This window comes from Musca domestica, unplaced genomic scaffold, assembly GCF_030504385.1.
Source record: "Musca domestica strain aabys unplaced genomic scaffold, Musca_domestica.polishedcontigs.V.1.1 15, whole genome shotgun sequence".
In the NCBI taxonomy this organism is placed as follows: domain Eukaryota; kingdom Metazoa; phylum Arthropoda; class Insecta; order Diptera; family Muscidae; genus Musca; species Musca domestica.
Genome location: NW_026712207.1, coordinates 3,251,203 through 3,278,107, shown reverse-complemented (window position 1 = coordinate 3,278,107; position 26,905 = coordinate 3,251,203). Strand labels below are relative to the sequence as shown.

The 26,905-nt window shown below is 40.2% G+C and overlaps 1 protein-coding gene across 1 annotated transcript in view; it reads right to left on the bottom strand.

The window, feature by feature from the left end:
- Positions 1–2,956: 2,956 nt before the first annotated feature.
- LOC101901793 (terpene synthase) overlaps positions 2,957–26,905 on the bottom strand; it is a 197,646-nt gene continuing 173,697 nt past the window's right edge. The window contains exon 8 of the mRNA XM_059119526.1: positions 2,957–2,967. The gene's annotated coding sequence lies outside the window, so the exon portion shown is untranslated. The remainder of the gene's footprint in view (positions 2,968–26,905) is intronic.

Here is a 26,905-nt window from a genome sequence, read left to right as displayed (position 1 = left end):
ACCAGGAAAGAATAATTATTGACACCCACAATAGAGCCCATAGGAACGACAGAGAGAACAAAACACAGATTTTGGAAAATTATTATTTTCCGGGGATGTCGGGAAAAATAAAGCGAATTATAAAACTGTGCACGACGTGTAAGAAAAACAAATACGAGAGACATCCCAATGAACCTTACCTTTGTGAGACGCCTATTCCAAATTACCCAGGTCATACTATTCATATTGATATATTCTCTACAGATAGGAAATTAGTTCTGACCTCCATTGACAAATTCTCAAAGTACGTTAAAGTGAAAATACTAGACGGAAGATCTACTGAGGCTATTAGAAGACCACTGAGGGAATTATTATTCTCTTACGGAGTTCCGAAGAATGTGGTAATGGACAACGAACCGTCTCTAAATTCCAGTTCGATATTATTCATGATGAAGGACGAATTAGGAATAAATATTTTTACGACCCCATCCTACAGGAGCGAGGCTAACGGACAGATAGAACGCTTTCATTCTACCCTCGCTGAGATAATGAGATGTTTGAAAAGTGATGGAACATCCAGGAATTTTGAGGAATTACTGGAGAGGGCTGTTAATGAATACAATCACTCGATTCACTCCACGGTGAATAGAAGACCTGTTGATTTGTATTTTGGACGCACAATTGACTTTTCTCCACAAGACATAGAGACTACCAGACGGAATATTGTTGACAAACTCAGACAGAAACAGGCCAACGACTTGACGTATCATAACAAAAAGAAACGACCAGTTAAGGATTATATTCCCGGACAATTAATTTATGTAAGCAACAACAAAAGGTTAGGAACGAAACTAAGCGACCGTTACAAAGAGGAAATAGTTAAGGAAAACCGGAATACCACCGTTTTGTCCGAAAGCGGAAGGGTTATTCACAAAAGCCATATTAGAAATTAATAAAATCCTAAATTTTACAGTTTGTTTCCTGGAAACGCCCTGGCTGACTTCAGCATCCTCGACTACTCGAACGCAAGACTCATTTCAATTCATAATGGAATAGCAAGGAAACAGAACGGGACATTTAAAGTAATTCATTCAATAGATCTTGAACAGTATGAAAACCTCACTCGTGAAACCGAACACATTCTAGACAAATTCGTGAACCTAGACCATCCTCTCCGTCCATTTATGAAGCAACAATTAATTGACATCAATGGACTATTAGACCGTCTGATGCCGCACAGAGAGAAAAGATCGATAGACTTCATAGGAAGTGCTTGGAAGTGGATTGCAGGCAGTCCAGATAGTCATGATTTTCAGATCCTAGAACAGAAAATTGGCAATATTTTGGAAAATAACAATAGACAGCTGATAATAAACCAATTAATTTCGGAAAGAATAACCGAAATAACTAATAAGACGAATGAAATAATAAAAAGGGAAGGGTGGAACGATGAAGTAGTATTCAAAATCGAAAGAAAACTTAATTTTATTGAAAAAGAGTTACAAAACGTAGAGTTTGCAATACAGTGGGCTAAAGCTAATATCGTCAATTCATTTCTGCTTTCTAAAATCGAAATCGATCAAATAAACACTGTTTTTGAAAAATATAATATTCCTACTTATTCGATAGATGAACTATTAACTTTTGGATCCGTAAAAATTGTTACAAATAAACGAGAAATTTTGTACATCCTTAGTATCCCTGTAACTCAAGAAGAAGTTTGTAAAGTATATTTCATAAAACCTATAAAAACTGGAGATGTAATTGATAAAATTGAATACGAAAAAATTTTGGAATGTAATAAAGAATTATTTGGAATAAAAACAGAATGTAAAAGTAATTACGACATAACAATTTGTAATAGAGATAAGCTTATTTCATTAAGAAATGATAATTGTATAACTAATTTGTTCAAAAGTAGAGTAGGGAAATGCACCCAAATAAACAACGAACACATACCAACAATTGAAGAGATCGGATCGGACTTGCTCTTGCTGAACCAATATCAAGGCGCTATCAGTGTAGACAACGAGCAGATTTTTTTAAACGGGACTTATCTCATCAAACATTTCAACGTCACTATAAGAATCGATGGCCACAGTTACAGTTCAAGAGGAATAAGTGCCAATAAACCTCTTCCCGCCTTTTTGCAACCAAAAGGTCCAAAAGACAAATTAGAAGAAGTAATATCATTGGAGCTGCTTAAACAGTTGAACGTAAAGAACATCGAACGAATGCGATCTATGGAAACCAAAGGTACCTTAGCAGTCGGCATCGGTTGTGTTTCTGCAATAATCCTTACAACTATAACAATAATATCACTGAGAAGAAAATATGCAAAAAACTCCGAAAATAATAATCTGAAAATCGAAGATGCCCCAGGAGATGAAATAGAGATTGCGGAAGTAAATTTACCTACAACTTCGAAAGAAACTAAAACATCCAGCATTTACAATATTCATTCATTTTGAACAATCGGGACGATTGTATTTAAGAGGGGAGGAGTTAACACCAGACATATTCAAATTCAACATTAGCAACCCAAAGAATTCATCAACCAAAGTATAAGCGTGTCATTTTGCTGACACTGCAGTTCCCACCGAAACACTGACAACAACATCCAACAGGCAGACAGCAACATTCCATCGCCAACACGAGCAGGTGTCCAGTATCATCTGGGTGCATGAATCCAAAGTATAAGTTAGGGTAGTTTTATTTCATTATTCACTTTGTAGTCCGGAACCTTAACCAATAAAGACGTGATTGCTTGCAGTAAGCAGCAATCACAAATTTTTAAAAAAATAAATAAATTAACATTGAATTAATTTATATGTGTCCATCCTTCTGGTACCTCCCCCACAAAGGGGTCAAGAATATCTTAGAAGCCCATAAAACGCGAAATTAATATCCGGTTCCATTCAAACTTACCACATCTCATTATTGCCATAAGCACAAGATCTGTTATGAAGATAGTAGAGATCAGGTCATTTCTTCTGGTACCACCCCCACAAAGGGTCAAAGTTTTGGATATTTTGAAGCACGTAAAACGCGAAAATAACATTCGATTCCATTAAGTCTTGGCACATCTTCATATTTCTATTAACACAGGATCTGTTACAAAGATGGTCGCGATCGTATCATTTCTTCTGTTACCTGCCTCACAAAAGTGCAAAATTTTGAATATTTATATCTCTTATAAAATATGATATAAGAGTCCGATTGATTGATTGAAATTCACACAACGCAATATTTTTATGGACCCAAGATCAGGTGTGAAGATGGAATATATCGGTCCACTCCTTCTGGTACCTCCCCCAAATAGGTGAAGATTTTGAATATCCAAGAAGCTCATAAAATGCGAAATTAATATCCAATTCTATTCAGATTTGTTACAACTCAATATTTCCATCAACCCAAGGTCTGTTGTAATGGTGGTAGAGATCGGACCAATCCTTCTGGTACCACCACCAACAAAATGTCAAAGTTTTGAATAACAAAAATGATTATAAAATTCCAAATAGGCATCAGGTTCCCTTCATATTTCACACATTCCATTATTTTTACTAACACAAGATCTGATATAAAGATGGTAGATACCGGATCATTTCTCCTGGTACACTCCCCACAAAGGGTCAAAGTTTTGTATACTTATGAAGCTCAAAAAACGCGAAATTAAAATCCGATTCCATTCAAACTTGCCACATCTCAATATTTCTAACAACACAAGGTCTGTTATAAAGATGCTAGAAATCGGACCATTTCTTCTGGTACCTCCCCAATTTCAAGATACAGGTCTTCGCCTTCGAGAAGACCCAGTGGCCTTTAATTAAAGAAAAAAAAAAGATTTGAAAAATAAAAACATTTTCCCAATTAGTGGCACCATTCTGGGCAATGGAAAATAACCCAATTAGTCTATGACCTTCTCAATGTCAAAAAATCTCTGACAAGGACGACAGATGTGGAGGTAAAACGTAGGACATCTTGCTTAGCAAAAAAACAAAAATTCAAAACCTTTACCAATCTTAAAGCCGGTCATGTGACACATTTCGCATTTCTCATAATAAGACAAAAACAACAACAAAAGCATATTTCCATGGCCTAGGCAAAGGCAAATGACACATTCACCAAAAACGTCAACAACAACAACCATATTTAGGTATTCCATAAAAAAATACCAAACATTAAATTTAACTTTTTTCACTGCATTGCATGTTTCGATTTATTTTTATCGGCATTGGATTTCGTCGTAGAATATTTTTCCTCCTTTCCTTTTTAACAATTGGAAAATGCCCATAAATCCTGACGAACGATTAAGGGTGACATTGAAAATACAACACACAAAGGATGTATTGTTGTTGTCGCTGTCGTTGTGTTGAGATTTAGGCAAAAAGCACCCTTCGCTGCAAATGCAATAGGGGTTTTGTGTTTCCTTCGATCTCCCACCCCACCCAAAAGCGTGAGCCCTTTTGTCGAGAGAAATGCATTTCTTGCGACGAGTGGAAAAAAGTGAAATGCAGCAACCCTTAACCGGGCCGAGGCAATCTAACCACCATTCATCAAAAAGTAAAATGCACCCCAAATCAGATTTTGGGATCGGAGATGACAGTGGTTCAGTGTGAGGAGAAAAAGTAATCGATATTTTTTGAGAAGAGAAACAAATGCTATTAGCAGACCAAAGAGTCGATTGTGAGAACATCGAGGGGCTTTACTGGAAAACTAAGTGGTGGTCTATAAAAAGACCAAGGGGTCTTCTAGGAGAGGACATAGTTGTCTTCTGGGAGAAGAAATTGTTGTCTTCTGACAGAAGACCCAGAGACCTTCTATGAGAAGTCTTGGGGGTCTTCTGTTAGAAAACCTAATGGTCTACTAGGAGAAGTTTGTGTAGTCATCTAGGAGTAGACCTACTGGGCTTCTAGGAGAAGACCTGGTGGTCTCCTAGGAGAAGACAAAAGTGGTCTTCAAGGATAGGGCCTATGTTTTCTTCTAAGAAAAGACCCAACTGCTTTCCAGGAAAAGAGACCAGTGCCTTTTAGGAGAAGAACCAGTGGCCTAGAAGAAGACTCAGAGGGTTTCTAGAAGAAGACCCAGTGGCCTTCTAGAAAAAGACCCAGATGTCTTCTAGGAGAAGGTCTGATGGTATTCTAGGAGAAGACCTGGTGGTCTCCTAGGAGAAGATCTGAAGGTATTCTGGGAGAAGACTTGGTGGACTTCTTGGAGAGAATCTGGTAGTTTTGTAGGAGAAGACCTGGTGGTCTTCTAGGAGCAGATCGATTGGACTTCCAGGAGAAGACCCAGTGGTCTGCTACGATAATATCCAGTTGTCCTCTAGGAAAAGACCCGGTGGTTTTCTAGAAGACCAAGTGGTCTTCTAGGATAAGATCCAGTGGTCCTAGGAGAAGGCCCACAGGTCTTCCCTAAGAAGATCCGGTGGTCTTCTAGGACAAGACCCAGTGAGGTTCTAGGGAAAGATCCAGTGGTACTAAGAGTAGATCCAAAGGCTTTCTAGGAAAATATACCAGTGCCCTTCTAGGAGAAGTCCTGGTGGTCTTCTTGGAGAAGATATGGTGGTTTTCTAGGAGAAGGCCAGATAGTTTTCTAGGAGAAGACCCAGTTATTTTCTAGGAGATGACCCAGTTGTCTTTTGGAGAAGACCCAGTAGTCTTATAGGAGAGAAACCAGCAGATTTCTAAGAAATGATACCAGTGGTCTTTTAGGAAAAGACAAAGGGAGAAGATTTAGTGGTCTTTTAGGAGAAGACCCAAAGGCTTTCTACAAAAATATACCAGTGCCCTTCTAGAAGAAGACCTGATGGTCTTCTAGGAGAAGACCTGGTGGTCTTCTAGGAGAAGACCTGGTGGTCTTCTAGGAGAAGACCTGATGGTCTTCTAGGAGAAGACCTGGTGGTCTTCTAGGAGGAGACCCAGTGGCCTTCTAGGAGGAGACGCAGTGGGCTTCTAGGAGGAGACTCAGTGGGCTTCTTAGAGAAGACCAAATGGTCTTCTAGGAGAAGACTCAGAGGTCTTCTAGGAGAAGACCCGGTGGTCTTCTAAAAGAAGGCCTGGTGGTCTTATAGGAGGAGACCCAGTGGACTTCCAGGTGAAGACCTAGTGGTCTTCTAGTGGCTTCTAGGAGGAGACCCAGTGGGCTTCTAGGAGGAGACCCAGTGGGCTTCTAGGAGAAGACCAAGTGGTCTTCTAGGAGAAGACTCAGAGGTCTTCTAGGAGTAAATCCAGAGGTCTTCTAGGAGAAGACCCGGTGGTCTTCTAAAAGAAGGCCTGGTGGTCTTATAGGAGGAGACTCAGTGGACTTTCAGTGGACTTCCAGGTGAAGACCTGGTGGTCTTCTAGTGGAAAACCTGGTGGTATTCTAGAAAAAGACCGATGGTCTTCTAGGAGAAGACCTGGTGGATTTCTAGAAGACCTGGTGGTCTTCTAGGAGAAGAGATGGTTGTCTTGTAGGAGAAACGGATTTCTAGGAGAAGCAGATTCTAGGAGAAGCGGGTTTCAGATGTCTTCAAGGAGATGACCCAGAGGTCTTCTAGGAGAAAACCCGGTGGTTTTCTAAGAGAAGACCTGGTGGTCTTCTAGGAGGAGACGCAGTGGACTTCCAGGAGAAGACTTGGTTGTCTTCTTGTGGAAAACCTGCTTCTAGAAGAAGAAGATTGATGACCATCTAGCAGAAGACTGATTGTCTTCTAGGAGAAGACCTGGTGGTCTTCTAAGAGAAGACCCAGTAAAGTTCTAAGAGACGAACCAGTGACCTTCTAAGATCTTGTGGTTTTATAGGAGAAGATCCTACTTTCATCTAGGAGAAGGATCATATGTCTTCTAGGAGAAAACCTGGTGTCTTTCTGGGAGAAGCCACAGAGGATTTCTAATTGAAGACCCAGGGGCCTTCAAAAAGAAAATCCAGTAGATTTCTGTTAGCAGGCCCAGTGGTATTTTGAGAAAAGACTCAAGGTCTTCTAGGAAGAGATTTAGAGATCTTATAGGAGAAGATCCAGAGGACTAGGGTGGACTTCAATGGGAAGACACCAGTGTCCTACTCAAGGAGAAACCAGTGATCTTTTAAGAGAAGAATTAGTGGTCTTCTATAAGAATACTTCCTGGTCTTTTATAAGAAAACCCCTGGTCTCCTATGAAGAGGAAAGCCTGCTCTTCTACCGGAAGACCACCTGATCGTTTATAAAAAGACCGCCTTGTATTCTTTTATATAAAGACCGTATAGTCTTTCATATGAAGTTCGCTTTGTCCTCTTTAAGAAGAGGTCCAGGTTTAAAGGTACACACTTAGTCTTCTATAATACCTCATGCCTTCGAAGAGGATCAGGGAGCTAATTTGGTTTCCCTTTAAAAATCCTTATCAACCACTGTCCTCGCTACTTAACAATTGTCCTATTAGAACAAATAACAAAACATATGTACATATGTGTGTCTACACACACAGACACAGGCATCTAAAGAATGCACATTCCATGCATAATACAGCCAGTCAATACAAATCCAAAATAACACCCCTTAAATATTCCGTTCGAAAAAAACGCAATTCCGATCATTACAACAAATACCACCACCAACAACAAAAACAAAAATTGTTTGTAGGGCGCCTCCTGATCCAGGATCAATAGTTCCATGTTTGATTATCTGATAACGAGAAAAAAGCCGGTGTGTTTAGAGCGTGCCACCGTTGGCTGGGAGCAAAACAGCAGCTGCCGGATTTTCATATTTTTTTCTGTGTGACGTAGCTGGTTAACATTCAAAACAATTGAAATTTGAAATAAAAAATTTGAAAACAAGGCTGCAAATCCGGTATCCTGATCTACGCCGCTAACAAGAGCTGTTTGGCAGTTGCTAAACTATGACGTGATGGTTGTTTGTTATCCAAATAACTGGTGTCTGCCTGAGTGGCGGACTATCTCCTCTATCGCCATCAGGGGTTTTTTTGGTGGTATTAGAAATGAAGGTGGTACTGTACGAAAGCCATGACATCCAAAGGGTTGTTTTCCCATACCCTGTGAATGAATGAATGGAGGAAGACTGGCTGAATGAGGGAATGAATGAATGACGACAGGATTTGTTGCCGCTGCAGAGAACCCCTTTTTGCTGGCGATATCAACATTTAAATCCATTACACATGTTTGTATGTCTGTATGTATCAGTTGTTTAATGATGATGTAATTTAATATCCCCTCTCTCCCCTCCCCACCTTTTCTCTAAGTATTGCCTTCTTTCCTTTTGTTTTTATTGTTGTTGTTGTTGTTGCCGTCTCTTGTTCTTGAAAACTTTCCCTTTTTTGGTCCCAGAAATCCAGTAGTTTTATTTCTTTGTCTTCTGTCTTCCAGAAATATGTCATTCATTCGGGGGCATAATCGTGGCTTCTTTGGTAGGCCTGATGATGGTCTTTAGTTTCATTGAACAGCTGTTCGCCAGGAAATAAAAAAATGAATTTATTGATTTCAAATTATGAGACATTGAATATTTTTTTTTAATAATTTGAAATGCCTGGAATGATGACTCAAGCGGATTAGGAGTTTGATGAATCATAATTCTGAGGACAAGCAATAAGGATTTTTTGGAAATTCGTATTTTGAAGGGTACGACTCTTTAAAGGGTACGAAAAGTATTAAAAGGCACAACATTATATAGAATTTTTCTTCAGCGGTTGATAGGTTTCATTACGAATTTCAAATACTAAAACTGAAACAATTCCGGTAAATAATGCCGCTAAAATCATCAAAATACCGAATATCGGGGGGTACCGTTACATGGGGGCTATACGAAGACGTGGACCTACAAGGCCCATTTTCTGTTTTATGCTGTAGCATCTATTAAAAACGTCAAATACCAAATTTGAAACAATTCCGGTAAATAACGTCGCTGAAATCATCAAAATACCGAATATAGGGAGGTACCCTTATATGGGGGCTATACGAAGACGTGGACTTACATGGCCCATTTTCTGTCTTAAGCCGTAGCATCTATTAAGAACTTAAAATATTAATTTTGAAACAATTCCAGTAAAAAATGTCGCTAGAATCCTCAAAATACCGAATATCGGGAGGTACCCTTATATGGGGGCTATACGAAGACGTGGACCTACATGGCCCATTTTCAATACCAAAAGTCCTGCAGACATAGTACACATTTGAGTAAAATTTTATCAACCTACTTCATTTCGTTCGGAAGCTAGAGTGATTTCCACAAACGGACAGACGGATAGACGGACAGACGGACGGACATTGATAAATCGACATAGAATTTTATGCTGATCAAGAATATATACTTTGTGGGCTCTAAAATGTATATTTCGAGGTGTTACAAACGGAATGACAAACTTAATATACCCTCCATACTATGGTGGAGGGTATAATAAAATTTTGTACTACTCTTTCTGCATAAGGGTTACCCCGGAAAAATAGCATACTTTAAAATGGCCATAACTCCTTAAATATTGACATTTCGGGGTTTGTGATCACTTATTTAAAGAGGAAAAATAGCATACTTTAGGCAGAATTTTTGGAACTTCACACATTGTGGGTAAGTGTTATGACTTTGGAATTTTGGAGGACGTTCGCTTTTGATATAGGGCGGGGAGATAATGGGGGGGGATTTGGAAATTCGTACTTTAAGATATTTAGAATTAATTTCACTATAGTTTGGAAATTCGTACTTTAAGTGTACGAAAAGGTACGATAGGTTAGGTTAGGTCAAAGGTTGCGCAGTTGCCTTATAAAAACCACTTCACTCGGAGACCTGCTGCTAATCCATTATGTTCATCTGGAAATTCAAGAGAAAAGAGAACGAGAGAAATGATTTGCGATCCACTTTGGCTAACTGAAAAAAACGCTGTCTCAGTTGCGGAGAATGAAAACAAGTGGTTCAGAAATTGCTTCACCAAAAGCCTAAGTCTAACCCCGAAAAGAGTTGGACAGTGGCACGTCTCGACAAAGCCTGCAGTATTCAGTGTAGTCGTCACTCGACTTAGAACCCATGGTCCTTATGTTTAAGTGACCGGTGATAATTCCCACCACAAGTTTTCGGTCAGATTTAACCATGGATATGAGCGACGTTGATCGCTTGATGGAGTGGACCGATAATGTCCATTTTCGCACCTGACCTAGCGCTGATGGAAATATTAGAATTTGCAAAGTTGGAGAAAAATCGGATTATGATTTCACTCTCTGTGCAGTAAAATCTTTTGCTTAAAAACTGTTGATCTTTTGTGGGGGAGGTACCAGAAGGTTTGGACTGATATTACCCATCTCCGAACTCGATTTAAGTTTTATAATAATATCACGATGTACCAAGTTTGGACCGAATCGGAGACTCCGTTCGAGAGATATCGTACTCACCAGTCTGTCAAACGGACGGATGGACGGACATCGGCAGATCGACTCCAAATGCCCTGGAACGGGTTCAGTCCAAAGAGACCTTGGGTCTGAATCGGTTATTTCGATGAGGCACGTTTTTATATATAGAGGGTAGCCATATGACTGAGGGTATAATTAAATACGGGGTGAGCTAGAATTCTTAAATATGGACTAAGAGTGACTGATGGAGTGTAGGACAGATGTACCAAAGGATTTTTAGAAATTCGAACTTTAACGTTACGAAAAGTTCTTTAATGGTCCTAAACTTTTAAATTCGTACCCTTTGGTACTAAGTAAACAGATAAAGCTTAAAACTTTAATGATATGAGAATCAAGGTTGAAAATTAAATTTGAAGGTGGTTTTGGAAGTGTGTGCTAAGTGTGCGAACTGTCCGAAATGGTACTAAATTTGGAACAGTTTGGTTAAGAGTAAACAGATGAGGATGGAATTCCATCCTTTTCAGCACCTTCCGCATCAAGAAATAAAAATGAGGAAACGCAACCTCTAAGAGACATAATTCTTTGTAAAAATGTTGAACTTTTTTCAGGAAGGGACCCGAAGGAGTGGACTGCTGTAACCCAACAGGGATTCGACCTTAGATTTTTAAAAAAATTAAATATGCCCTTCGATACTTATTATGGCCAGAGAGGGAGAGAGAGATAAAGAGATTTGGACCGATTTGGCTAGGTCGAGTCAAATCAAATATCAAATAGATCAAATCGAATGTGCCCTTCGATACTTATTATGACCAGAGAGGGGACATAAATAGAGAGAATTGTACCGATTTGGCTAGGTCGAGTCCAAATATTTTGAAACGGATTTAGTTCCGTTATTTCAATGAGGGTTAGGATATAAAAATTCACCGATTTTTCAGACTCCGAATCTCGCAAATTTAATACCAATATTTAACAAAATTCGAAGACGTTAAGCACCATAGACCAAAACGGACTAATTATGGTCCAGGCAGCCTACACATGGGTTTAATTTTTTCGGAGTTCGAAATTTGATTTGGATTTGGATCTGAATTTCAAACTCCGTTCATAGGGTTTTTCTCGCCCAATATTCAATTTTTCAAATTTTTTCAAATTTCAATTTCCGTAACTCAATTTCCCTCCTCAGAACTCATTGACCTCATAGATTTCCCATTGGTGAAATTAATTCAATTACTTTTTGTTCTCCACAATGACGTTGTGATTTCCTCTCTCATCTCTCAGCCATTCATTGCTCATTTGTGTCAATTTGTAGCTGTCATTTGAGTGTGGAGTTCTTGGGTACCAGCAGATATGATAACAAATGGATTTCCCAATTTCCAGCTGCCGTGGCTCAAGTGCAACAAATCAGAAACAAAAAACCGAACACCAAAAACAATAACAACGCCAATGAACAATTAATGAGACCACAAAATAAATTCAAACATTTGTTCTGCACCAGCACCACCAATAATAGCAACAACAACGACGTAATAAAAACAACAAAATAAATAAATGAATAATGCAATCGAAATGAGAATGAGGAAAAACAAATCTCTATTACCAAATGCGTAATTTTCGAGAGAAAACAAAATAACAGATCGGTGGCGGCTGATAAGCTTCAGATTTTCAATAATTATTTTTCGTTATGTAAACGATAATAAATTTTGAAACGAAAATTGTTGTATACAATAGTCCAAGCATTGGGAGGGCATGGACCGGCCAAAACATAAACTTCCATTGACATTTGTTTTGGTGTTGGACCGGAAAACCAAGCTGCATTGGGCTGCCTGCAATTTCCAATTCCCCTCTGCCAGCCAACCCTGGCTTTCTCAATTGCATAGCAAAAGCCCGTTAAAAATAAATGATTGAATGAATTGAATATCAAATTAACACCAATAATTCGATTTATGATTCTGAGCTGCCACCAGAATCACTTCTCCGTCATATATTGGCCCCTGAACTTTTGTGGTGCCCCTATCGTCGAACTGCTGTCAATCGAATGACAAACGACCAGCAGCAAAGCTCATTAGGTTTAATGTCTTGATTTTATTTATTTATTTTTTTTTTGGGAGAGATCTGATTTTTTTTGGAGATTATTTTTTTTATGGATAAGGGATTTTGGATAAAGTTTTTGAGAGGTTGGCCAATTTCATTGGAAATGTAATAATTTTTGAAAGCTTAGATAACTTAATGTTCATATGATGGATATTTATGAGCTACACGCATTTTATGTAGGGGGACAGGGGAGGGGAAGTTGTAACCAGACTTCGCGAAATGGAAAACTCGAAAACAGTGACTGAAATCTTATTCTGGAACAAGAGTTTCGTTTGAAATGCCAAAGTGCTGGGGTGTTAATAGGGTGTCCGTTCTTAAAGATTTTTTCGAATTTTGTATTATACAAAAAAAAAAAACAATCCGTGTCAGTGAACCGGGTTTGCTTTCAATATTCCTTGGTGGAATTCTAGCCTGTTAGTGTGATTTCTTTATACTTGGCTGGAAAACCGCAAGTGGCTGTCGTCGCTAGAGCACTCCAGCAATTAAATGTGAACAAATCTTTTGTGTCTCGTACCAATTCTCGTTACCGTGATACTGTTAGCGGGTAGCGTAGCCCGACGTCAAGGAAGTGGACGTAAGAAAACAGCAACATCAGCAGAAATGGTTCGAAAAGTAAAAAAGCGACTTGATCGAAACCCGCGTCGCAGTGGCCGAAAAATGGCTCGTGAGCTAAACATAATGCAATATTCCATTCGGCAAATATTTAAAAATGAGCTCGGGGTATTGCCATTGACATTCCAACAAGTAAAAAAGAAGCTGAGTTTTAACACCCTCCACCATTTCCAAGGAAACTGCAAAATTAAAAAAAAAAATCGGAAATATACCACTTGAATGAAAACCATTATATGGGGGCTATACGAAGACGTGGACCTGCATATAAACATTTTTGTCATAGGCTGTAGTAACCATTACGAACTTCAAATACGAAATTTTAAATAATTCCGGCAAATAATGTCGCTAAAATCATGAAAATACCGAATATCGGGATGTACCGTTATACGGGGGCTATACAAAAAAAATGGACCGACATGGCCCATTTAAGAATTTAACATGCCTACTGGTTAACTATGCATGTATGCAAAATGTTAGCGTTCTATCTCAATTCGTTTGAAAGATAGCCTGAATACAACATACCGGTAAACAGACGAAAAACGCTAGAATGTGCAAGAATTTACACCGCAACAGAAAGAAAAAGCAAACATTTTGGCCGCAGACCTTGAACATTCCAACGGGAATCAGCACCATCGCCCGAAAAAATTGTCCGATTTCTACCATCTTTATAATAGATCTAGTGCTAATAGAAATGTTGCCAATGTGACAATTCTGAATGGGATCGGATGTTAATTTCGCGTTTTATGAACTTTAAGGGTATTCAAAATTTTGACCATTTGTGGGGGCGGTACCAGAGGTAATTGACTGATATATCCCTTCCTCACAGCAGATCTTGTGTTAGTAGAAATAATTGGATTTGTGAAATATGAAGAGAACCCGTGGCTTATTACGGATTTCATGATCGTTTTGCTTATTCAAAAATTTGACCCTCTGTGGGGGAGGTACCAGAAGCAATGGTCCGATCTCTATCATCTTTATGACAGATGGAAATATTGAGATGTATCAAGTCTGAATGGAATCAGATGTTTATTTCGGGTTTTTTGAGCTTCATGGATATTTAAAATTTTGAACCTTTGTAGGGGAGAAGTAGGCCGATACACGCCATCTTCCCAGCAGATCATGTGTTAGTAGAAATAATGGGTTGTGTGAAATATAAAGAAAACCGGATGGTTATTTCAGATTGTAATTGTTTTGGATATTCAAAATGTTGACCCTTTTAAGGGGAGGCACCAGAAGGAATGATCCGATCTCTATCATCCTGCGATGTGGAAATATTTGATGTACCAAGTCTGAATGGAAACGAATGTTAACTTCGCGTTTTATGAGCACACGGAAATTCAAAAATTTGACCCTTTGTGGGGAAGGTACCACAAGGAGTGGAAGTTGTAATTCTGATTATGTTTTGCAAGGTTGGAGCAAAATCGGATTATTGCTTCCCTTTATGTGCAGAAATTATTATTATTATTATTTTTTTTTAATTTTCGATCTTTTGAGGGAGAAGGAGTGGACCGATGTATTCCATCTTAACACCAGACCTCGGGTTAATAAAAAGTTGACCTATATTGTCCATTTTCGCACCTGACATAGTACTGAAACAAACATTAGGATTTGCAGATAGACCTACGGACTCCAAATTTTCTGAAATGGATTTGGTCCAAAGAGACATAGGGTCTAAAACATTTTTTTGGATGAGACATGTTTTGGACGTATCAAATGATATATACCCCATGTAGCCATAGGGTTGCCCATATTCGACGGACCCATCTGGCAACGCCATAACATTTGACAGAGATGTCACATTAATTAATGACATACCGCGTTTGAAGCGTCAGTCCAAGCAGATTTTTACCATGAACAAATACACGCCACGCCAGCGCTCTGAAATAGTTGAAATTTACAAGAAGTCAATTGTGAAAACCCATCGTGCTTTTAAAACATTAAAAATGTGAAAAGTGTGCCTTCTAAGAACACCATTAAGCGTTTATACGAAAAATTTTCGACTGGTAAGGCTCTTTCTAATCCGAAGAGGCCATATAAATGTCGACCAAGGCGATCGGCCGAGAATATCGCTGCCGTACGAGCCAGTGTTGAGAGGTCCCCAAGAACATCCCAAAAACGCCGTTCTCAGCAGTTGGGCATGGCTCGGTCCACTTTACAACGGATTATTCGCATTGATTTGCATTTGTTCCCGTACAAAATTCAATTGACGCAAAGAATGTTGCCTGCGGACAAGCTTCGTCGATTGGAATGGGCCCATGGGTCCGTCGAATATGGGCAGCCCTGTACTATTTTATAATTTCACTTTACATAGCTAGTGTGGAAAAAAATCCAAGTGGATTTGATAGAACTGATTTTGCAGATCAAAATCCTAAAATAATTTCGAGTTTTTATGCAAAACTTCTTTATGGCCTTTATATAGCCATATAGGAGGAGGCCCCAATGTTATGGGATTTATTTCATAACATTTAACAAAGATTTTTGAACATTCATACATTTTTGGAATTACTTCAAGAATCATTGGTCTGAGGAATGGGTCATGTGGGTCCATTTTATGGTATAGTCCATATAAAAGGGTAAAAGCAAAATTTCAGGTTTTTTCTTTTGTCAAATTTTCCACTAAATTCGCCAAATGTTTGTATATTTTCAATAGGAAGATTACCCTCCAAAAGTCTTGAAAGAATCTTCTATATTTGGTAGGCCTTCCACAGGTCGACTACATACCGAAGACTTTTAATAGATCTTCAATGGTTAAAAGCCCTTTGGAAAACCAGCCATGAATAGAAGGCCTTACACTTTTTTGTGAATAGAAGACTTTAAAGAACCTTTCCTCTTTTCTCCACAACAGAAATGCTTTGCTTCTTTAAGCCTTAATTTACTGTCAATAAACCTTCCGCAAATATTTTTGTACTTTTAGCACATCTGGAGTTCCCTACTGTGAGTACCTGGCGGGCTAGTATCCACTTGTCCAACTTGGACAAGTTGGACTTACTTCGCCCCTAGTTTTTTTATGGTAATGGCTGCGGCAGGTACATCCATCCCACAACCCATCCATCCAACCACCCACAAAATACCAACAAACAACGGCTGCAACCACCTTTGTTTTTTAGCCAAGAAATGTTTCCGAATTTCCAGTGCTTCCCGGCGCATTCTGCATGCAGATGTGGTGTTCTCTCCCACCGCACCATTCATTAACCTGACTATGAGAAAGAGAAACCCTCTCTCTCTTTTTTTCACCCAACTAGAAAACATACAAATCATTTGTTTATTTTCTACAACACAACCAGCAACAATCGGTCAACAACAGCTGGGTGGCAGACTGACTGACTGACGTGATGAATGGTTGACTGAATACCTGACCGGCTAGTGCTGTTCTCTAATCGTCAAAATAATGAAAATGAATGCAGCTAAAATAATCAAAAAATGCAACCGAAAAAAACACTACGACGAAGTCGTACAATACCAATTTCCGGTTAATTATCTCTCACTGCATTACGACTACATCGCTCTCATTTTTTTGGCTGCAATGGCAAATGGTAAACGGAAATCGGCCAAAATGGCCCAAAATTTTATGAATTCATTAAAAGAAATGGATATTTAAAATAGCCAAAACGCCCAATAAGAAAAGCTCCAGGTCCTTCATAAGAAGACCTCCACGTCCTCTATAAGAAGACCTCCAGGTCTTCCATTAGAAGACCTTTTTTACAAGAGCATATCCAGGTCTTCCATAAGAAGACCTCCAGGTATTCTTCTATGAGAAGACCTCCAGCACTTCTACTATGAGAAGACCTCCAGGTCTTTTATGAGAAGACCTCTAGTTATTTTTTTATGAGAAGACCTCCAGGTCTTCCTGTAACGGAAGACCACTAGGTCTTCTTCTATTAGAAGACCTCCACGTCTTCTTCTATGAGAAGACCTCCAACTATTCTTCTATGAGAAGACCGCCAGCTCTTCTATGAAGAAGACCTCCAGGTCTACTATGAAGAAGACCTCCAGGTCTTCTATGAAAAAGACCTCCAGGTCTTCTATGAAAAAGACCTCCAGGTCTTCTATGAAGAAGACCTTCAGAACTTCTATGAATAATAGCTCCCGGTCTTCTATGAGAAGACCTCCAGCTCTTCTATGAGAAGACTTCCGTACCTTCGATGAAGAAGATCACCAGGTCTTCTATGAGAAGACCTCCGTGCCTTCGATGAAGAAAACCACCAGGTCTTCTTCTGTGAAGGTGACCTCCAGGTCTTCTATGAAGGTGACCTCCAGGTCTTCTATGAGAAGAAGACCTCCAGCTCTTCTATGAGAAGAAGACCTCCAGCTCTTCTATGAGAAGACCTCCGGCTCTTCTTCTATGAGAAGACCTTCTGTTCTTCTATGAAGAAGACTTCCAGCTCTTCTATGAAGAAGACTTCCAGCTCTTCTATGAAGAAGACTTCCAGCTCTTCTATGAAGAAGACCTCCAGCTCTTCTATGAATAAGACCTCCAGCTCTTCTATGAAGAAGACCTCCAGCTCTTCTATGAAGAAAACCTCCAGCTCTTCTATGAAGAAGACATCCAGCTCTTCTATGAAGAAGACCTCCAGGTCTTCTATGAAGAAGACCACCAGGTCTATGAAGGTGACCTCCAGGTCTTATATGAAGGTGACCTCCAGGTCTTCTATGAGAAGAAGACCTCCAGCTCTTCTATGAGAAGAAGACCTCCAGCTCTTCTATGAGAAGAAGACCTCCAGCTCTTCTATGAGAAGAAGACCTCCAGCTCTTCTATGAGAAGAAGACCTTCAGCTCTTCTATGAAGAAGACCTCCAGCTCTTTTATGAAGAAGACCTCCAGCTCTTTTATGAAGAAGACCTCCAGCTCTTTTATGAAGAAGACCTTCAGGTCTTCTATGAAGAAGACCTCCAGCTCTTTTATGAAGAAGACCTCCAGCTCTTCTGTGAAGAAGACCTCCAGCTCTTCTATGAAGAAGACCTCCAGCTCTTTTATGAAGAAGACCTCCAGCTCTTCTGTGAAGAAGACCTCCAGCTCTTCTATGAAGAAGACCTCCAGCTCTTTTATGAAGAAGACCTCCAGCTCTTTTATGAAGAAGACCTCCAGCTCTTTTATGAAGAAGACCTTCAGGTCTTCTATGAAGAAGACCTCCAGCTCTTTTATGAAGAAGACCTCCAGCTCTTCTGTGAAGAAGACCTCCAGCTCTTCTATAAAGAAGAGCTCCAGCTGTTCTATAAAGAAGAGCTCCAGGTCTTCTATGAAGAAGACCTCTTCTATGAGAAGACCTTCAAGTCTTATATGAAAAGACCTACAGTTCTTCTTTAAGAAAACCTCCAAGTCTTCTATAAGGTCTTCTAAGAGAAAATCTCCAGATATTCTATGAAGTCTTCCAAGAGAAGATCCTGTGGCCTTCTATGAGAATACTTTTTTGTCTTCTATGGTAATTCTATTTATGGTCGAAAACTACCAAAGTGGCAACATTGCAGGGAAACACCAACACCTCGTAAAGACAACGCCATAACAAAAGAAAACATGCTCTGAAAAAATAATAAAAACATCACATCCGATGACCACGCACAGTGGTCATTAACACAATAACCAAACAACAGCAATAATAACAAACCGCACACAAACACACGCGCATTAACATGTAAACAACAACAAACACACCTCGAAACACAAAAAATGCATTCCTCTCCCCCTCTTTCCTCTGGCAAACATTTAAACCGCTCCGTCATTTTGTCCACAAGTGCTTGTGGTTCCCAGTGACAGATTGTGTCACTTCTTCAAGTGTCAGTCACAAAATGACAAATGATGAATAGAAACTGAATGACCGCGGCAACGATCGGTCACTACGTCTATCCACCTCTCTGTCCTCCTGTCCGTCCATTCCGTTTTTGATTGTCACTTAAAGTCTATTAAATTCCAAGCAAACTGCCCAGCTATTCAAATGTCGGCTATGTTCGGACGCGTGAAAATCGGTGATAAATAATCACCCGCTCCTTTTTTGTTGTCGTAGTTGTTGTTGTTGTTAATTATATCGCACCCCCTAAAGAGAAAACAATCGAAAAACAAACACTTTTTAATCGATAATTACGGGAAAACACAACAAACAATAAAACTGAAAACGAAACAAAAAAAAAAAAACAAACGTTGACACATGGACAGACAATCGGACCGGCCGACAAATGGACACTCAACGGAGAGAAGTTGGTCAGTCAAGCGCATCCAGAGGAAACCTTATTTATTTGGGGTACGAAATTTTTAATGTTTACAGGTTTCATTAGTTTTTTGTTTATGATGGAGGGAGGTATAACAACACAGGGAGGGTGTGCAAGAACTTCAGGGGAGAAATTAAAAAATGTAATTTTATACCTTTGACATACATACAGACATTTTGATTAAGCTGTACTTTGTGTAGGATATAGGAGAACGTGATGTTTTCTATTAACAGAGGTCTTTCAAAAAAAAAAGAGGTCTAGAACAAGTATTCTGCCATTTTGTTACCTATAGAAGACATAAAGACTCAATTCTATAGGAAACCTGTTGAAAGTGTTTCCTCCATAGAAGATTTGTTGCAAATTCTGCTGGTCTTCAGCCTAAAAGTTGGTCCCCTTATGAATGACCAAGAGGTCTTTTTATAGAAGTCCACAAGGTCTTTCTATAGAAGTTCAAAGGTCTCCTTAGCTCACAGAAGATCAGAACGTGGCCTTACAGAAGGCCATAAGATCTTTATAAAAGACCCAAAGGTCTTCTCATAGAAGGCCAGAATGTCTAATCTTGGAAAGCTAGAAGGTCTCCTCCTAGAAGTCCAAAAGATTTTCTCCTGGAAGGCAAAGTTTTCTTCTAGACCCCTGAAGGCCTTCTCCCCGTAGTCCAGAAGTCTACTCCCAGTTGCCCAGAAGGTCTTCTAATAAAAGAGCGGAAGGTCTTTATCTCATAGAAGACTGGATGGTCTTCTTACAGAGGAAAAGCAGAAGGTCTTCTCCTAGAAAACCAGAAAGTCTTCTCGTAGAAGGAGACCAGAAAGTCTTCACTCAGAAGCCCGGATGGAGGTCTTCCCATAGAAGAAGACCAGAAACTCTTCTCATAGAAGACTGGAAGGTCTTCTTACAGAAGAAGATCAGAAGTTCTTCTCCTAGAAAACCAGAAAGTCTTGTCAGTGAAGGGCAGAAGGCCTTCTCATTGAAGACATTGAAGATCAAAAATTATTCATAGAAGACAAGAAGGTCTACTCAAAAAGAGCAGCAAGTCTTGTCATTGAAGACCAGAATGTCATCTCATATAAGACCAGAAGGTCTTCTCATAAAAGTCCCAAAGGTCTTCTCATAGATGACCAGAAGGTCTTCTCATAGATGACCAAAAGGTATTTTCATAGAAGACGGGAACTTTTTCTCATAGAAGACGAGAACTTCTTCTAATAGAAGTCTGGAAGGCCTTCTCATAGAAGACGGAAAGGTATTCTCATAGGATACGGGAAGGTCTTCCGACAGAAGACCAGAAGGTCTTCTCATAGAAAACAGGGAAAACGACTGGAAGGTCTTCTTATAGAAACCGGATAAAGGTCGGAATGTCTTCTCCCAGTAGGTCAGAAGATCTTTTCCCCGTAGACCAGTAGATCTTATCCTAGGAGACCAGAAGATCTTCTAAGAAAAGAGCGGAAGATCTTCTCACATAACGCCGGAAAGTCTTCTTCTCATAGAAGACAGAAAGTTCTAATAGTGGAGGAAGACTGAAATATTTTCTCAGAGAAGAAGGTCACAAGGCTTTTACAAAGAAGACCAGAAAGTCTTCTCTTAGAAGACCAGAAGCTCTTCTCCTAGATGTCCAGAAGGTCTTCACCTACAAGACCAGAAGTCGATCTTCTCCTGAAAAACAACAAGGATTTCTTCTATAAGCCAAAAGGTCTTCTCCAAGAAGGCCAAAAGTCGATCTTTTCCTGGAAAACGAAATGATCTTCTCCTAAAAAAAGAAGACCTTCTGCTTCTCCTAAAAGACAAGAAGACACGGAGAAGGTCTTCTGATAGATGACCAGAAAATCTTCTTATAGAAGACCGGTAATTATCTTGTGGAAGCCTAGAAGGACTTCCTAGAAGATTTTTTCCTAGAAGGCCAGAAGTCGATAGTCTCCTGGAAGACAAAAAGGTCTTCTCCTAGGAGGCCAGTAGGTTTTCTCTTAAAAGGCCAGAAGGTCATCTCTTCTAGAATGCAAGAAAGTCTTCCCATTGAAGAGATCTTCTGAGTTTAAGACTGGAAGGTCTTCTCATAGAAGACCAGAATATGGTATTCTCACCAGAAGACCAGAAGGTGGTCTTCTCACCAGAAGGGGGTCTTCTCATACAAGACCATATGGTGGCCTTCTCGTGGGAGACCAGAAGGAGGTCTTCTCATAGAAGACCAGAAGGTGGTCTTCTCATAGAAGACCTGAAGGAGGTCTTCTCATAGAAGACCAGAAGTTGGTCTTATCAGAAAGTGGTCTTCAGCTCTTCTAGGTATAGAAGAGCCTTCAGCTCTATCGAAAGGTTTTTTCATATAAGACCAGAAGAGGATTCTCGTTGAAGACTAGAAGGAGGTTTCTCATTGAAGAAAAGTAGAAGACCCGAAAGTCTTCAAATAGAAGTGGTCTTCTTCTAAGACCAGAAGTTGGTCTTATCAGAAAGTGGTCTTCTCACAGAACACCAGAAGGAGGTCTCCGCATAGCAGACCAGAAGGTGGTCTTCTCGTGGAAGACCAGAAGGTGGTCTTCTCGTGGAAGACCAGAAGGATGTCTTCTCACTAGAAGACCAGAAGGTGGTCTTCTCACAGAACACCAGAAGGAGGTCTCCGCATAGCAGACCTGAAAGAGGTCTTCGCATAGAATACCAGAAGGAGGTCTTCTCGTGGAAGACCAGAAGGAGGTCTTCTCATAGAAGACCAGAAGGAGGTCTTCTCATAGTAGACCAGAAGGAGGTATTCTCATAGAAGACCAGAACGAGGTCTTCTCATAGAAGACCAGAGGGAGATATTCTCATAGAAGACCAGTAGGTGGTCTTCTCATAGAAGACCAGTAGGTTGTACTTCTCATAGAATACCAGAAGGAAGTCTTCTCGTAGAATACCAGAAGGAAGTCTTCTCATAGAAGACCAGTAGTAGGTCTTCTCAGAAGGTGGTCTTCTCATAGAAGACCAGTAGGTGGTCTTCTCATAGAAGGCCAGTAGGTGGTCTTCTCATAGAAGGCCAGTAGGTGGTCTTCTCATAGAAGACCAGTAGGTGGTCTTCTCATAGAAGACCAGTAGGTGGTCTTCTCATAGAAGATCAGTAGGTGGTCTTCTCATAGAAGACCAGAAGGAGGTCTTCTCATAGAAGACCAGTAGGTGGTCTTCTCATAGAAGACCAGTAGGTGGTCTTCTCATAGAAGACCAGAAGGAGGTCTTCTAATAGAAGACCAGAAGGAGGTCTTCTAATAGAAGACCTGAGGGAGGTCTTCTCGTGGGAGACCTGAGGGAGGTCTTCTCATAGGAGACCAGAAAGAGGTCTTTTGGTAAAAGACCAGAAGGAGGTCTTCTTCTCATAGAAGACCAGAGGGGGTCTTCTCATAGAAGACCATAAGGAGGTCTTCTCATAGAAGACCTGAGAGAGGTCTTCTCATATAAGGCCCGAGGGTCTTCTCACATATGAGGCCCCTGAGAGGTCTTTTAGTCATAGTATATCTTCAATATTCTCCCATAATCCATTTAATTCAAGCTCGTAAATATTTTAAACATCTATTATCTCCTGTTTGTAGAGCAACTCGAATAACTTTTATTAAAGTTAAATAAGACAAGAGGGTATATTGTTATGTTTACTTAAATACATAAGTATATATGTTCATTTACATGCACATATATTTTTTTCTTCTGTGTAAATATATATATATGTATGCAATAAAGAAAAAGAGAGATATTTGCATAGCATTAGAATATATATATATGTATGTGTGCACTTTTTATTATATATTCATTTGTTATACATATGCAACATATTTCGTTTGAATGCAAAAAGCGTGCACTCACACACCCATCCACACACAGACATACACATATGCATTCATGCAGCAACATATGTTTGTGTGGCCCACTCCTGTATGGAGTCTATGGGCCAACTAGCCATTATGGAATACAATGAACAACTTTGGGAGAGAGAGAGTGTGGAACGAAGCATGCAGTGTCCACACACAGAAGCTCTGAATGTGGCAGCAGCAGAAGCGCCAACGGCTGCCGTCTATCTCTGATTGTTTGGTTTATCGATCGAATGTTTGTTGTTTTTTGCTTCGTTCGTTTTTCGTTTCAGTGTTACATGCTCCAGAGACCAACCAACTGTTTCGCATTTGGATTTGATGTCTGTCTATTCACTGACAACTGCGACCAACTCCAGCAACAATGGCTGGATGGCTAGAAGTCATTCCAGCCAACCGACCATCCACCACCAGCACCATCACCACCAAAAACAAAAGAATTTCTGTTTTTTTTTCCAATTTTTGTGCCAGACTTCCCAGGGGGAGTAGTCTGGGAGGGTAGGGCGTAACATTGGACATGCTGGCATAAAGCAGAACATTTGCACTTGCACATTTGTGTTGTGTTGTAGTCGGCGTGTGTATGTGTGTGTGTTTGCGTGTCTGTGTGTCATGCTGCATTTTCCCAGGCTCACCACCAATTCCTGCTAGTGTCCTGTATACAGTTTTGTCAATGTCCTTCCCTCCGCAGTCTCTCTCTCTGCCACCGCCCCCTGGGCCATTTGTAAGGACTCCTCAGCGCATTTATGTTTTCTCACGTTTCTCGCCTTGAGAATGACTCGCAAAATGTTGTTCAGTAGTGTGACAGCAGAAAGTTTTGTTCCTAACACACAATTCGTACTCCAGAGTGTGTGTGTATGTATATGCGTTAGTGTGTGTGTGTAGGTGGTGCAGTGTGCCGCCTGCCAGCCAGTCATCCAGACTGGGTGCATAACTTGTCGCACTTTGCATTGCAAGTTATCCCGAAACATCCCTTAATTTGGAATTCAAACAAACACACATTCACACACACACATACGCTTACACAGACACATTTCTACAGACACATAAATAACAACAAGGAAATTAATCGATATTTGGATTTATGTATTACTCATCATCATTATTATCATCGTCCTCGTCATCATCATCATTGATGGCACAGACATTATTTTTATGCGATATTGAAATCCAGCTTGGCATATGCAAAGTCCGAAGGGAAGGGGGAGGGAAGGGAAGAAGCCCATCATGGAATATTTTCTCGGGATTATTTCAATTTAATCACATTTTGTGGTTAGTTGTGGCTGATATGGTGCACGTGAATAATTTATTGAAATCGAGGACAAGAGGGGAGTGCACGATTGACTTTTTGGAAGGGTCGATTTCATCTTCATGGATTAGAAGAACCTTAAACACTTCTATGGCCGATTAAAGAGTTCTTCTATGTATAGAAGAGCTCTTCAGCTCTTCTAGGTATAGAAGAGCTCTTCAGCTCTTCTAGGTATAGAAGAACGTTAAGCTCATCGAAAGGTTTTTTCATAGAATACAAGAAGGTCTTCTCCCAGAATACTAGAAGGAGGATTCTCGTTGAAGACTAGAAGGACGTTTCTCATTGAAGAAAAGTGGGAAGACCCAAAAGACCTGAAGGTCTTATCATAGAAGACCCGAAGATCTTCTCATAGAATAGCCCTCAGCTCTTCTCATAGAATAGCCTTCAGGTCTTCTCTGAGAAGAGCGAAAAGAAGAGAGAAAAGTAGAAGACGATAGAAGAGCCCTATAGACGATAGAAGAAGAGCGTTGAGCTCTTCTATGGCCGATAGAAGAAGAGCCTGAGCTCTTCTATGGCCGATAGAAGAAGAGCCTTGAGCTCTTCTATGGCCGATAGAAGAAGAGCCTTGATCTCTTCTATGGCCGATAGAAGAAGAGCCTTGGGCTCTTCTATGGCCGATAGAAGAAGAGCCTTGGGCTCTTCTATGGCCGATAGAAGAAGAGCCTTGGGCTCTTCTATGGCCGATAGAAGAAGAGCCTTGGGCTCTTCTATGGCCGATAGAAGAGCCTTGGGCTCTTCTTCCATGAGAGCTCTTCTATGGCACATAGAAGACCATGAGAGCTCTTCTATGGCACATAGAAGACCTTGAGAGCTCTTCTATGGCACATAGAAGACCTTGAGAGCTCTTCTATGGCCTATAGAAGACCTTGAGCTCTTCTATGGCCTATGGAAGACCTTGAGCTCTTCTATGGCCTATAGAAGACCTTGAGCTCTTCTATGGCCTATAGAAGACCTTGAGCTCTTCTTAGCCTATAGAAGACCTTGAGCTCTTCTATGGGCCTATAGAAGACCTACAGCTTTTCTATGGCCTATATAAGACCTTGAGCTCTTCTATGGGCCTATAGAAGACCTTGAGAGCTCTTCTATGGGCCTATAGAAGACCTTGAGAGCTCTTCTATGGGCCTATAGAAGACCTTGAGAGCTCTTCTATGGTCCATAGAAGACCTTGAGAGCTCTTCTATGGTCCATAGAAGACCTTGAGAGCTCTTCTATGGTCCATAGAAGACCTTGAGCTCTTCTATGGACGATAGAAGACCTTGAGCTCTTCTATGGACGATAGAAGACCTTGAGCTCTTCTACGGACAATAGAAGACCTTGAGCTCTCCTATGGCCCCTAGAAGACCTTGAGCTCTTCTATGGCCCACAGAACACCTTGAGCTCTGCTATGGCCCATAGAACACCTTGAGCTCTTCTGTGGCTTTTAGAAGATCCTGAGGTCGTCTATGGCGCATAGAAGACCTTGCGTTCTTCTTTGGTCCATAGAAGACCTTGCGTTCTTCTTTGGTCCATAGAAGACCTTGAGCTCTTCTATGGCCCATAGAAAACCTGGAGCTCTTTTTGGCCCATAGATGACCTTGAGCTTTTCTATGGCGCCTAGAAGACATAGAGTTTTGCTATTGCTCATAGAAGACCATGAGCTCTTCTATGGCCCATAGAAGAAATTCAGCTCTCCTACGGCCCTTAGAAGACTTAGGGCTCTTCTATGGTCCATAGAAGACCTAGAGCTCCTCTATGGACGATAGAAGATCTTTAAGGCTCTTCTATGGCCTATAGAACACCTTAGGCTCTTCTATGGCCTATAGAAGACTTTTTTCCTTCTTTTTCCCTCAAAACTCCCTCCTTATATCTAATTGCTCGTATGTTGCAACTCTCTTTGCTTTGCAACTCTTAAGCTCCCATCGAAAGAGTCATACACATCGAAGTACATACAGAGAATTTGGCGAGAGCAGCCAACAATTGTTGGCTCTCCGCTGATTGTTGCGGTGGGTTTTGTTTTCTGCAAATCAAGTCGCCTGAACAAGTTGCACACAACTTGGCTGGCGTTCATTCGTCGTGAATAGTCGTTCGTTGGCGGTAGAAGATTTTTCGCAATACGGAAAACTTGACAACTTGACTTTAGTGGTGCTTTTTTTGGTGAATGCTTCCATTCTTTCTTTCTTCTCTTTTCGGTGAAGATAAAGTTCAAATAAATTAAGAAGACATAGCTCCCACCAGTAGCAGCTCAGTACTCCTTGGTGTGAGGCATGAAAGATTAATTTGTTAATTGGCAATTGGAGTTGTTTAGTTGTTGGCTGATATAAAACATACATCGAGGGGCACACACACAGTAAATGTGTGAAGGCGAATAAGGATTACAACAAATTAGTGTGAAGACAACAACAAATAAATAAACAAATAAACAACAACAAAAATAACAAATCATTATTCCATTGATCCGTTGCAACTGTGAAAAAAGTTTAACAAAAGGTCCCCTCTTTGGCCATGCGACAGAATCTTTAGGAGAAGAAACCATAGAGAAATTGTTAAGTGTTTTATAAACAAAAAATAACAACAAACAATAAAATCAACAACAAATACAGTAACAACTAAAATTAAAACAA